Source organism: Ursus maritimus, unplaced genomic scaffold (genome assembly GCF_017311325.1).
Source record: "Ursus maritimus isolate PB19 unplaced genomic scaffold, ASM1731132v1 scaffold_27, whole genome shotgun sequence".
NCBI classification, from domain to species: Eukaryota; Metazoa; Chordata; class Mammalia; order Carnivora; family Ursidae; genus Ursus; species Ursus maritimus.
In genome coordinates, this window is record NW_024425230.1 from 27,303,153 (window position 1) to 27,317,846 (window position 14,694).

Here is a 14,694-nt window from a genome sequence, read left to right on the forward strand (position 1 = left end):
GACAGCTTTGTCACCTCCCAGGTCCCAGTGCATCAGTAGCATCTGTACCAGCAGAGGTGCAATACCCATGGAGTAGAGTAGCTCCTAGCAGAGCAGCCAGAGGAGAGAAGAAGGCAGAAAACTGCCGAAGTCTGTGATCATGGAGCAGACCTGCTCTGCGCACACAGGAGACACCCCCAGGGACTTTGTGGGGGAGGGTGGGGAGTTTTATGTTTACATGGTGGTCAAGTACCACCAAAATGTGAACACGGAAACATTTATTTTAGAGGATTTTCTGTATACATACTTGCCTCCCTACTTGTTTTCAATCCTAAATTGCCCTCACCCTCAGCTAGCATCTCCTCCGGTCTCAGTGGCTTACCTAAGGATCTGAGCGCCTGACCACCACAAGTTCTCAGGGGCTCAGAGTTTCTGCACTTGTCCATTTATTGTCCAAATTGAGCAGGAGAGTACTGAGAAGCACCCAAGTAGATCACTCTTGGCCAGGATGATGACTCTCCTTCTTGCCTGCTGGTCCCTGCAAAGAAGGTGTCCCAAATGCTCAGGTAGCAGCTATAGCTTATAGTTCAATAGGACTCTTGCTGTGTCCTCTTGTGGAAGATTTCCCCTTTGGGGAAAAATACCTCCAATCCTGCAGAGACCAGAGTTGTGAGATTTGGAAGCCCAAATTCTACAAGTCCCCAATGAGAGTGATAGTAGTAGGTCTCTCCTGCTTCTACCCCGTAGTTTCTTCTGACTGGGGACACAGCACCATATAAAGGTCTGTGATTCAAGATGCACGTGGCGTCCTGGAAAATGACCCCCATCCTCATAAAGTATTCCCTCCAAGCTGGCACTTCAAGTGGGCCTTCAGGAGGTCATTCTGATGCCCCGTCTGGCCAGCAGCTTCTGGGTGGTCCAGACTATGGCTAGGCGAGTGACTCCTGTGATCATAGACTCATTCAGTGAGTTGGGTCCCTGATCTGACATGATGTTACATGAGATCTTGTGCTGGTGAATGAAATATTCAAAAAGCCCTCAGGTAGCGGTACTGGATAGGATCTTATGCGCAGGAAAGGTAAGCAGTACCCAGAATATATGTTAATTCCCGTCAGGATGAATCATGGCTCCTCCAGGATGGAAGGGGTTCAATGTAGTCAGCTTGCCACTACATGGCCAATTGGTCTCCTGGAGGACTGTTACCATATTGGGGACATATTAAGCAGCAACAGTAGCTAACAGTATTCTTGTAAGTGGGAGCCCATGCTATTAGGCTCATACTAGCCTCTATATCTGACACTGTGGCCACTTTATTCATGTATCCTTAGTGCCAGCACTGGGTGGCTGATGACAGAGACTGGCTAAGGTCACCTGGACAAGTGAATTTTGCCTTTCTTAGTTATTTAATGCCTCTTCTATGGTGGATGCTTTCTGGTGGGTGTTAACATGTGATACAAAAATCTTCATATTCTGGGGGCACCTGGCTTGCTCAGTCGGTAGAGCATGTGACTCTTGATCTTGGGGTTGTGAGTTTGAGCCCCATGTTGAGTGTGGAGACTGCTTAAACAAAGATCTCCATACCTTGTAGCAACTCCCATACAGGTATCCATCCTTGTGCCTCTATCCTAAGCTCCTTGTCCCTTCCCAAATTTCTTCTTCCAGGCCACTACCAGCCATACAGTCCTTTCACCATTGCCCCTGAATTCATATATATTCTAACCTTGGGGCACTTCTTTGTCCACAAAGTGGATGCCCAGGTGCACCTCCTGAAGTTCTCCCCACTGAGATCTTCTTTCACTCCTGTTTCTCAAGGTGACCCCTAAGTGAGGCTGTATCATAGCTGCCATCCATTCTCAGTCACATACTGAGAAAACTCTCCACAAGCCAAATACAGGATTTTTCCTCCTCTTGCAGCTGGTTGTAAGGAAGCTTACATACAGGCGTCAGTGTGAGCTGTGGAGGTGCTGGTATAATGGTGGTGTGATGCCCTGGCGTCTGGGCTGTCTGCTCAAGCAAAACTTGCTTGAACCACCTGCTCTTACTTGTGTTCCATTGCAGACGCACCAATTCCATCAGAGGACAGATTGTTGCTGGCTGCCTGATATTATGTCTTGGTGGGTTTGATAGAGCCTGGCTCATGATGGGTAGTTCTGACATGTGGTCACTTGGTGTCCTATGATCAGTGGCACATGAGCAGTTTTTTTCAAAAGGCACATAAATCTCTTCTATAGATGGCATGGCCTTGCTCCAACACCCCAAGGTCGTGATTCCCAGTGGAACCTGCCATAAACTTTACACAGCATCTTTTTTTTTTTTAAAGATTTTATTTATTTATTTGACAGAGAGAGAGACAGCCAGCGAGAGAGGGAACACAAGCAGGGGGAGTGGGAGAGGAAGAAGCAGGCTCCTAGCAGAAGAGCCTGATGTGGGGCTCGATCCCAGATCGCCGGGATCACGCCCTGAGCCAAAGGCAGACGCCCAACCGCTGTGCCACCCAGGCGCCCCAACACAGCATCTTTTTCTGCCACTGAAAACACTAATACCATCTAAACCATCTATAGAAGCATAAATGGACTGCTTGCACTACAGCCTGAAACTGCTCTATAACCTTTTTCTGCCCTGAGCTCCAATGAAAGCTGGTGGCCTTTTATGTCACCCAGTATATGGGCCAGAGCAAAATCCCCAGTGTGAAATATACTGTGTCCAGAACCCAAAGAGAACTACCAGGCATTATGCTTCCTCCTTCGTGGTAGGAGGTGCAGAAATTTGGATGGGATACATGGCATGCCCTTGACACTGGACCCCTAAACATCTTTATGATATGACAGGCCCCTGAACTTTACACAACTTATGGAGTACATGTGTCGCACCAAGGCCTCTCATGTGCTAGCCACATTTGCCCATCTGGCTGAATTAATATGACATCATCAATGTAATAGATTCAGTGTGATGTTCTGCAGGATGTCCAAACAGTCCTGATCTCTGCGGCCCGCATTGTGACAAGCCGAGAGTTCACATAGCTTTGGAGGAAGACCACAAATGTACGTATACTGTTGTATGTTCCATGTGAATGCACACAGTTTCTGAGCCACTCTTCTCATAGGGATTAAAAAAGAACCCAAAAAATCTTTTAAAAAAGAAGAAGAAGAAGAAGAAGAAGAAGAAGAAGAAGAAGAAGAAGAAGAAGAAGAAGAAGAAGGGGGAGAAGAAGAACCCATTCATCAAGTCAACGTCCATAGGAAATACACCTGGGGCTGTGTTAATGTCTTTAGCAAAGATAGGAAATCTGTTGTGGGGGCTGCATAGGGCTACTCCTTGGGCAAGTTTGTGGTTGTTTACTGTTATCCTCCAGGTTTTGTCGGATTTTCACAGGGACAATACTGGTGAATTAAATAGAAAATGATGGGGATCCTTTAGATCCTTGCTCTAGAAGGCCCTCTAGCTTTTATACAATTGCCTGTTAATTACTCCTCATCTTTATTCTCTTTTTAATTTTTTAAAAGATTTTATTTATTTATTTGATGGAGAGAGATTGAAAACAGCAGAGGGAGAGGGAGAAGCAGATTCCCCACTAAGCAGGGAGACCGATGCTGGGTTCGATCCCAGGACCCCAGCATCACGACCTGATCCAAAGGCAGACGCTTAATCAACTGAGCCACCCAGGTGCCCCTACTCCTCGTCTTTAAAATAATTTTTTCTGTTAAGGCCTCAGTGAAGCTTAGTAATCACCACCCAGTCCCATCGTGCTGTTTCCTTCCCCCCGTGTTTCTCAGATGCCTAGTATATTCCCTTCTGGAAGCAAACCATCCCAACCCACCCCCACTGAAAGTCTTCACACCTGGACCACCACTTTATGCTAAGAGTTATCTGTGTTCCAGGTCCCGGCAGTGCAGGGGGTCCTCAGTGCTAGGCTAGCAAAGAGGAAGAGGTTCCAAAACCCCATCTCTCCACCTGCTTTCTCGGACCACTCGCACACTCCTGCTCCCCTTGGAAGCAGGCTCTTGTCTTGGAACAAGCACGTGAGGACGGGCGGGAGGGTGCTCTTAGGGGCCACACCTGTGTCAGGTGAGACAGAAGCAGAATTGGGCAGACAGAGAAGTTGGGCTGATGTGCCGGCCTGAACAGTAATCCAACGGGATGTGAACTCTTCTGTTACTGGATTAGATGGCAACGCATTGTGTTTATTATGCGATAACATGATAGCCGTGCTAAAGTAATACAATATATATTGACTAAACCCCCGACAAACATTCTCAATTCATAGAACAACCATCAGAAAAACTAGAAAATTTAAAACCTACTTGAGAAAATATCCCCTACGAGAGATATTTAAAACAGACTATCTCATTACGTCAGAATTTCTTCAAAACGGTAGAGAAAGCAAGTGAGCTGCCGCTGGAGTTACTGAGTCGTTCATTTGTCCGCCGAACAAGGAGGGCAGCTTACTGATGGCGAATTACTTAAATTGGGCGTGAGTGCAGCAGCCGACAAAATGCGTGCAGAGAAAATGAACTTGTTTGCTTCTGTGAGCTTTGGGGGCAGAAGAGAACATGGGGAAGCGAGTCCGTAATCAATTGCGAGCCAAAGCAGATTATTTCCAGTAGCTTTCCTTGGCTTTTGATGAGTTAAGGAGTCGATGCCAAATCTGAAATGACGCTGGGATGAGCCTCTGTGAATAGTCTGAACGAACAGGATGTTTTCAAAGGAGGTGAGGAAACACTAATTCGATGTAACCTTTAGTGGACTCTGCAAAGATGTTTTACAACCGGTGGTGGTGAAAATATGTGTGGAGCAGAGAGAGGCTCCGTTAGACAAATGAAAAAGCCTGTGGAGACGTCAGGCGTGCAGAGCCCGTAGGGGCCACTGTGTTGTGCACCAGCAGCCGCTTCACCGAAAACATTTTGAATCTACAGCGTGTCATTCGCTCACCGTGTCAGCAGTGAGCATTGTTTGTTCTAGTGGAATATTGTCAGTTCACGATTCTTTGTGTGTCAGAAACGGGAGCTGAATACTCTGACCTGTCCTATCACACAGCAGTTTGATGGCTTAGCAGCGGTGAGATCTAACGGCCACGCTTCGGCCCAAGACCAGATTGAAACTGTACTCAAATGTTTATAACAGCTTCATTTATCACAGCCCCAAACCGGAAATAATCTAACACCTATTCACTGGCAAATTCACGGAACGAACGGTGACCTGGTGTATTCGTTTGTGCTGGGGACTGAATTATATCCCCCAGAACTCATGTTGAAGACTTACCCCGCAATGTGATATTTGAAGATGGGGCCTTTGGTAATTAGGTGTAGAGGAAGCGATGAGGCCGGAGCCCTCATAATGGGATTAATGTGCCCCCCGCCATGTGGTGACCCAGAGAGAAGCTGGCCGTCTGCAAGCCTGGAAGGAAGTCCTCACGAGAACCCGGCTGTGCTGATGCCCTGATCTCAGACTTCTAGAACTGTAAGAAAACATATCTCTCTTGTTTAAGTCGCGCAGTCTGTGGTATTTTGTGAGGGCTTCCCAAAATGACTAAGTACGGTCTATTGCATTCACTGCGAAGCAGTAAAAAAGGTACGCGGTACTGACCCGTGCAACGACGTGGATCAATCTCAAAAGCACTATACTAAGTGAAATAAGCCAGACACAGAAGACATAGGATTCTACTTATATGACAGCAAAACTACGGGAACAGAAAACAGGTACGTGGTTTCTAGGAGCTAGCCCTGGCAAATAGGCATGAGGAAACATTCTAGGGAGATTAAAAGGTTCTAGATCATGATTGTAGTATATACAATGACTGTATACATTTACCAAAACTAAAAAAATAACTGCATTTAAAATTGGTGAATTTTACTATGTGTAGGTTTCACCTCAATAACGTTGATTAAAACACATGCACAAACATGCACAGCAGGTCACCAGCTTGAAATCTCTGCTTGGATAATCTACAATCTGGACATTGGTAGAAACATAACTGAAAACTTTCATTTCAAAATCTGACCCATGTCCTCCGTCCAATCCATCAGCAAATCCTAGTGACTTTAGCTTTCTGCTTCCACTCTGGTCCAAGCCACGTTCTCCCTCACTGGGACCACGGCAGCGGCCTCCCCGCTGGTGTTTGAGCCTCTGCTCTTGCCTTCACAGGCTCTCCTCCTCAGAACTAACAGAGACACTCTTAAAATAGAAACCGCGTTATACCCTCTCTGTTCAAAACCCTCCCTCATCACACTGAGGGGGAAAAAATCCAAAGATCGTACTGTGACTTCAAATCTTTCTCGATCTTGCCCCTGCTTGGCTCTCGGATTTATCTCTTTTCTTCCACTTCAGGTACTCTTTCTACTCTGCCTCCAACACACAGCACACTCCTGCCTCGAGGTCTTTGTACTTGCTGTTCCTCTGTCTGGAATGATTTTCTTCCAGAGCTTCTCTATAGTTTGCTCCCACTCTTCATTCAGGTCTCAGCTTAAATACTAGCTCCTGGAAGAGGCTTTCTTCAACCACCGCTACGTAGCCCCTTCTCCATTTTCTCCTTCTCCTAACTACGCTTTCTTTTTCAGGGCAAGGCCTCTGTTTAATTCATTGCTGGAACCCTTGTCCCCAGAACAATATCTGGCCCATGCAAATACTCCATGCATACTTCATGGATGAAAAATGAATAGACAGATGAATGAATGAGCTTTTTGCTATGAAGCCTTCTTAGACATCCCAGCCCGAGCTTACCTCTCCCTTTTCCTCATCCCTCTGGCTTTGGTTGTCTTTGTGTCTTTGTTTGGTTTTTAACAACAGTTTTACTGAGATATAATTCATGTGCCATATAATTTACACATTTAATTTTTACAGATAAATTATTTTTGGTACATTCAGAGTTGTGCAGCCATCACCACAGTCAGTTTTAAAATATTTTGATCACTTCAAAAAGAAACCTCAAACTCTGGCTGTCACACCCCTATCACCCTATTCCCCAAACCCTAGAAGACCACTCATTTACTTTCTGTCTGTGGATTTGCTTATTATGAAGATTTTTTTATAAATGGAGTCATATCATTTGTGCTCTTTTGTGACTGGCTTCTTTCACTTAGCATAATCTTTTCAGGTTCGTCCACATTGTAGCATGCATCCATATTTTATTCTTTGTAATGACCGAATAATATTCTATTATATGGGTATACTGCATCTTATTTATCTATTCGTCAGTGGGTGGACATTTGGGGTTTTTTCCACTTTGGGGCTCTTCTGAATAATGCTGCTATAAACATTTGTGCACAAGTTTTTGTCTGGATGTGTTTTCATTTCTCTAGGGTTAGAATTGGCAACTTTATGTCTAACCATTTAAGGAACTGCCAAACTCTCTTCCAATGTGGCTATACCATGTTACACTTCCACCAGCAGACTGTGAGTGCTCTGATGCCCACATCTCTTGAATTGTATTCGTTGATCTATATGTGGTTTTTCTGTCTTGCCACAATACAAACATTTCACTGTATTTCTGGGACCAGTTTGAACCCTAGGTGGTTACTGACCTCGCTATTGGTTAATGTTTAATATATGTGACACTCACTACCTCAACTGAACTGTAAACTTTTTTAGGACACAGTCTATGTCTTGTACATACTCCCCTTCATCCCATGGTGAAGTACCAGGTGTTCAGCAGGTGTTCAATAACTATTTCTTAATTGTCTGAAGGAATAACAACAGAAGTTAGCAACAACTGTGAAAGGAGAAAGGAAGGGGAAAGGAATTGAGGGCCACAGGGAAAGTTAGAACCTAACCATTTGCATTTTAAATGCTGTAATGAAAGTTCAAGCATCAAAAATCTCATTATTCTGCTTCTCCTTGAAAAAGTAACCAATAGTGAGGTTTTCCACATGCAAAAGAATGAAGCTGAACCCCTTCTTAAACCATACACAAGAATTAACTCAAGATAAACCATAGACCAAAACACAGGAGCCAAAACTATGAAATTCTTAGAATAAAACATGAATAAATCATCTTGACCTTCGGTTAGGTAAAACCTTCTTAGATACGACACCAAAAGCATGAGCAACAGAAGAAAACATTGATAAATTAGCCTTTATCGATATTTAAGACTTTTGTACTTCAAGGGACACCATCAAGAAAGTGAAGACATCCCACAGAATGGGAGAAAATATTGGCACATTATATATCTGATAAGGTACTGTATCCAGAATATATAAAGAACTCTTCCAACCCAATAATGAAAAAGAACACAATTTTTTTAAATGGGCAGAGAATTTGAACAGACTTTTCCCCAAAGAATATATACAAATGTCTTCATGTGCCAATAAGCACATGAAAAGACACTTAACAGCATTTGTCATCAGGGAGACATAAATCAAAACCGCAATGAGATAGCACTTTACACGCACTGGAACGGCTATTCTCAAAAAGACAGATAATCACAAGTGTTGAGGAGGATGTGGAGAAAGTGGAACCCTATTCAGCTGGTTGGGTGAACAATCGGCAGCTCCTCAAAATGTTAGACATATAGTTACCATATGACCCACAATTCTGTTCCTAGATGTGTGCCCAAGAGAAATGAAAATGTGCGCTCGCACAAAACTTGCACCTGAATGTTCATAGCAGCATTATTCCTAATAGCCAAAAAGTGAAAACAACACAAGTGTCCATCAACTGTCGAATGGTTAATAAAATGTGATATGTTCACAAATAGACTATCGTTCAGCAATAAGGAAGGATGAAGGACTGACACATGCTACAACACGAATGACCTTTGGAAAGATCATGCTAAGTAAAAGAAGCCAGTCACGAAACATCACAGAGTATATGATTCTATTAATATGAAATGTCCAGAATAGGCAAATCTGTAGAGATAGAAAGAAGATGAGTGGTTGCCTATGGCTGAGGACGGAATGAGTAATGGGGAGTGACTGCTAATGGGTGTGTACTTTTAGGGGGGCATAATGAAAATGTCCAAAACTGTGGCGATGGTCGCACAACTCTATGAATATACTAACCCCCATCATATTGCACACTTTAAGTATGTAAATTGCATAGGCTATAGGTACACACACACATCACACATGAGGGTGAGGGATGTTATGACAAGTTCTCTCCTTTATTTTCTGTTTAACAAATCATTTGGAAAAGGCAGTAATTTAATCATTGATAATTACAAAGGTCTTGTCCAAGTCTCACACACCAACCTAGACCCCCCAGTGTTTCAGGACTCCACGAGTGAGCACTGCTGCTTTATACCTTAATTTGATCTACTTAATACCCCTCAGTTCTCTCTGTTACCCAGCTATATGGCTCAAGTTCACTGCTTCCCAGAGCAACCCCAGAATTTCTGTATAGGAGTATTTTAGGGGCAGCAGTCTGCTTGGAAGAAAAAGAGGTCCAAGGATTTGTCTTGAAGCTGTGGTTGCACAGCAGGCCCACTTTTTCACTTAATGTTTGGAGGCTGAGGGAGATTGGATCCCAGAGTACCACTTCTGGGTGGTCCCCTCCTCTGTGCCAATAAGGGCCACATAGAAATGGGCCTATATTCATATTTTCAAGGCTCATCCATGTTCTCAACAAGCAATTGTCTTGCTATGACATTCACTGACTTTCTAAATATAGCACATGAAAATGGCCCTACATTTTAGCCGTGTCTGCCAACAGGACTTCTTTCTTTGTGCTAAAAATACCTACAGATGATTTTAACTGTGCCACTTTCAAATTCTCCTTTCAACTCATCTGTTCCTTCCAACGTGTTGTCATTTCTCTATTTGGAAATCATGACCATGAAACCTCGAACATTTATGAGTTATGCAAACAGCTTCTCTTGGTATATTTTTAATAGTCCCTGCTCTTATTATTACCAGATGCCAAAATCCCAAATGATAACAAAGTGACAGACTCTAAGGGTAAGTTATTCGGGTAAGAGAAATGTGATAATTTTGTTCTCTGAGAGATAGCAGGTGTCTGACCTGGGTTTGTATCCAGGCTGTCTCAGACAGCTTCCTTGATTTCGCCTACCTCTGTATCTTCAGCGGTCAGAAAGTGTTGTTAACGCCTTCCCCATAAGGTTTTGGTGAGAAATGGGTGGGATTTCATGTCGTACTAATTAACCACTGCTGTGTAACAAATTACCCTCCACATCTAGCATCTTGAAACAACACTTACTGTCTTACAGTTTCTGAGGCTTAGGGAATCCTAGAATGGCTCAGCTGGGTGGTTCTGGCTCCAACTTCCTCACAAGGTTACATTCAAGCTATTGACCAGGGCTTCAGTCTCTGAAGACTTCTATGGGACTGGGGGGTCACTTCCAATACCACCTGTGTAGCTGTTGACAGGAGGCTTCAGGTCCTTACCATAGGGACCTCTCTCTGTGGCGTTTCCCAAAGGCAGAGATCAGAGAGAGAGATAAAGACAGACATACCGGGGCACCTGGGTGGCTCAGTCAGTTAAGCATCTGCCTTCAGCTCGGGTCATGATCTCGGGGTCCTGGGATTGAGCCCCATGTGGGCCCCCTGCTCAGCATGGAGTCTGCTCCTCCTTCTCCCTCTGACTGCCACTCTGCCTGCCTGTGCTCTCTCTCTCTCTCAAGTAAATAAATAAAATCTAAAAAAAAAAAAAAGATAGACATAACAAGATGTAAGCTGCAGTCCTTAGTAACCTAAGCTTGATAGTGACGTATCATCATGACTGGCATATCCCCCATTCACACTCACCGACCCTGATAGAGTGTGAGAGAGGACTACACCAGGGTGAAAATAACAGGAGGCAGGGATCATTGGAGGCCAACTTGGAAGCTGGCTACCACCTAAGCAGGGACACCTGGACCCCACTACTTCAACAACCATTTATTAAGCAGTTATATGCAGTCTCTATTCTGAGCCCAGAGGTACAAAATAGACATAGTCCTCACCATCAAGAGCTTCCATTCTAGAAGCTCATAATAAGTGCTTAAGAAATAGGTTTTCTCCTAATGAGAAAGAAACAAAAACACTTTATAAAAAGAGACTTTGCCTATCAGAAGTACAGCCACAGTCCAACTAATTCCCACTTGGGAAAGTTGGGAAACCCTCCCCATATGTGACAATTACAAGATGGAAGGCTCTGCAGTTTTCAGTTTAGAAGCTGCGAATTTATAATAAGAATCCTAGCTGAGGAGTCCCTGGGTGGCTCAGTAGGTTGGGGTCCGACTCTTGATTTCAGCTCAGGTCATGATCTCAGGGTTGTGAGATCGAGCCCTGTGTTGGGCTCCACACTCAGTGCGGAGCCTGCTTGGGATTCTCTCTCCCTTGCCTCTGTCCCTCCCCCTGATTGCACACTCTCCCTCTTAATAAATAAAATTCTTTTTTTTTTTAAAAAAAAGACTCCTGAAGTAAAGATATCCCTTATAATCATCTGTGAGAAAAAGGTGTAATGAGCAAATTGATTTTATCTACCATCGTGAAAAAGTGGTTATTTTCCAAAACTATTCTTTCAGACACTGGCTGCATCTCTAGGCACACGACTGAACAAGGTTCTAAAGCTATGATGTCCTTAGCTCCGTGTGAAAGCAGCTAAGGTGGGACCTCTGCTTGGCCATGACTCCTCTACAGTCAATTTTGTTGATGTTTAATGTAGTGCACATATAGACATGTATAGATTACATAAGAAGGTAACTTTGAGTTTAACGTCTTCTAGAGTGCATTCTGACTGCTCCTAGTTTGCTCCAATTAGTGAGTTTTTACTCTCCTGATACTTTACTTGTGCTAAAACATTCAAAATCCAGGCTCTTAGAGGAGACATGTATGATTCATGGGATTAATGGCAAAAGAATTTGCCTACATTATCAAATTAGCCTTGCATTTTGCTAGCCTTCATTAAGCTGAAGTGAAGCTTGAGCTTTATACATAAATATCGAAGTCTTATTCTGAGCTTAATAAAACATGCATTTCTTTCCAATATACCCATAGATAGACATGACTCCTAAAACGTTTGTTGGTGCCAAGAGCCTGCAGGTGCCCAGGAGATGCCATCCCTCCCTGTGATGCCCTCAGACGGACTTTCAGGTCCCCTGAAGACTCTGTGTTTCAGAAGCTCTTTGCTGAGCTTGCTGTCCTCCACCAGTCCTATGGAAGATGTAGGCGAGGAGACTGATACCACCTCCGACCTCAGAGATTTAATGAAAGACACTTGTCCCATAGTCGCCTCCTCCATGAGAAAGGGTAGGGATTATGTCTATGTTTTTCACAGATGTATTCAGAGCCTTGGGGCCAAGCAGAGAGGCCAGAACTTCCACAGTGCCCACATTGCTGCCTCCCTGCTTTGCTGCTAGTGACCCTTTTCATTTCTAAGACTCTACCCTAGTTGTTACCAATATTCAGCCCAAGATGAAGTTTTTAGCAGTTTTTGGCCAAATGAGAAAAATAAAAATGATGCAATGAGTTTTTCACAAAACTCAATGGAAAGGGCTATTTATTCTGAAACTAATCTTTTCTTTTTTCCATGTTAATATGTTTCCTCTTATATGAAGTGATGTTAGTAGATAGTAAATTTTAAAAAAATGTCTCACTCAGCAACACAGAATAATGGCAGTCCCACGTGATGTCCCTATTGTTTTTTCTTAGATCTTGAGCTCCAAAAGTCCGAGAACCATTGTCATACAAGACCTGTTCAATCCCACCTCATTCTTGAGGCCTTCCTGATCATTCAGGGCTTATTTTTCCTTTCTTTAAAAAAAGAAAGTTTGGGGACACCTGGGTGGCTCAGTTGGTTAAGCAAGTACCTTCAGCTCGGGTCATGATCCCAGGGTCCTCGGATCGAGCCCTGAGTCAGGCTCCCTGCTCAGCGGGGAGCCTGCTTCTCCCTCTCCCTCTGCTGCTCCCCCTGCTTGTGCTCTCCTGCTCTCTCTCTCTCTGTCAAATAAACAAATAAAATCTTAAAAAAAAAAAAAGAAAGTTTGGGTATTTTCCTTCTAAAGTCATAAGTATACAGTGTAGGACAATTGGTAAATTTAAAAACTCACAAAGAAGAAATTAGACATCCTCTATAATCCCACTTCTTAGAGAAAATAAAGGTAACAGTCTGAAAGATGACTTCTATTTGCTGCTTTTATCATTTAACTCTTTTACAAAAATGGAATTATTTTGTATAAGCTGTGTGGTAACTTCCTGATACCTTATCTTCCCCCTTCTCCTTCTCCACAATTACGTGCTGACTTGGCACAAAATGTGCATGAATGAGCATGTAATCCTCACAACAACCCAATGCGGTGCGTACCGTTATTATTCCATCTTTGTAACTGAGGCTCAGAGAGGGTACAGTACAGACCCATTTCACAGAGCCGCTAACCGCTGGAGCCTGGATCCTGACCAGGGTGCCTGGCACTGGAGCTCAAACTGTAAGAAAGTGTGAACCAGTTCACTTCCATTATGTGGATTTACCGCAACCTATTTAACCAGCCTTTTACTTATGTTCATTTTTATCCTCCTCCTCCTTTTTTTTTTATTTTTTAGTCTTTAAGTTTCAGCCTACAACCTCAAGATTAAATCTTTATGTACGTTACCCGTAAGTATTTCCATGAATAGTTTCTAGCAGAAGGTAAGCTGGGTCAAAGAGACTGCAGAGTTTTAAGTCTTCAACAAGTTTTGGAAAACTGCATTTCAGACTGTTGTGCCTTTTCAGAATGGTGCACCCCTCGACACTCCCTCCCACAGGCTATGATAGGGCCAGTTTTCTCACACTTTGCCAACACTGGGAATTTTGGGTTTTTTGTTTTTTAGATCTTTGCCAATGTGAGAGGCCAAAAATGACCATTCGTGATGATTTAATTTGCTTTTCTTTCATTACTAATGTGGCGGGTACATTATAAGGTTTACCCTCAATTATCGAAACCCTGTATAATCCCCTCCCCTTGAATGCCTATGATTTATTTCTAACAAGTATAGCAAAATTAATTGATTTTGCCGCTGTAATTAAAGTTCTAATCAATTGATTTGGGGCTCATGAAAAGTAGGTGGGCCTTACTTAATTAGGTGAACCCTTTAAAAGGGCCCCCTCAAGGGGTACCTGGGTGGTTCAGTCGGTTAAGCATCTGAATTCAGCTCAGGTCATGATCTCGGGGTCCTAGGATCAAGCCCTGAGTCAGGCTCCTTGCTCAGCAGGGAATCTGCTTCTCCCTCTCCCTCTCCCTTTCTACCTGCTTGTGCTCTCTCTCCCTCTCAAACAAATAAATAAAAACCTTAAAAAAAAAGGCCCCATCAAGTTGGACACTCAACTCAATAGAATCTTTCTCTCTGTCTCGCTCGCTCTCTCTCCCTTGCTGGTGCTTCTGACTTTGAAGAAGCAAGTTGTCATGATATAATGCTGCAAGTAAATGAATTCTACCACCAATCAGGGAGCTTGGAAGCTTATCTTTCCCTAGTCAAGCCTCATATGAGACTGCAATCTGGCCAACACCTTCATTTCAGCTTTGTAGGACCCTGAGCAGAGAGCCCAGTTAAGCCAGGACCAGAATTCTGAGTTACAGAAACTCGGAGACAATAAATGGATGTTATTTTAAGCTACTGAGTTTGTGGTGAGACGATAATTTTTTTATGTGTCATTGATCATGATTTTTTTCTTCTTTCCAGCCCATTTTTTCTGTTAGCATTCATCATTTTCTTATTTAAGTCATTAATACATTAAACCTTTTTTTGTAAGGCTATCAACCCATTTGTCTGTCATAAATCATAAACAGCCATTGCATTTTTTTTTTTTTTT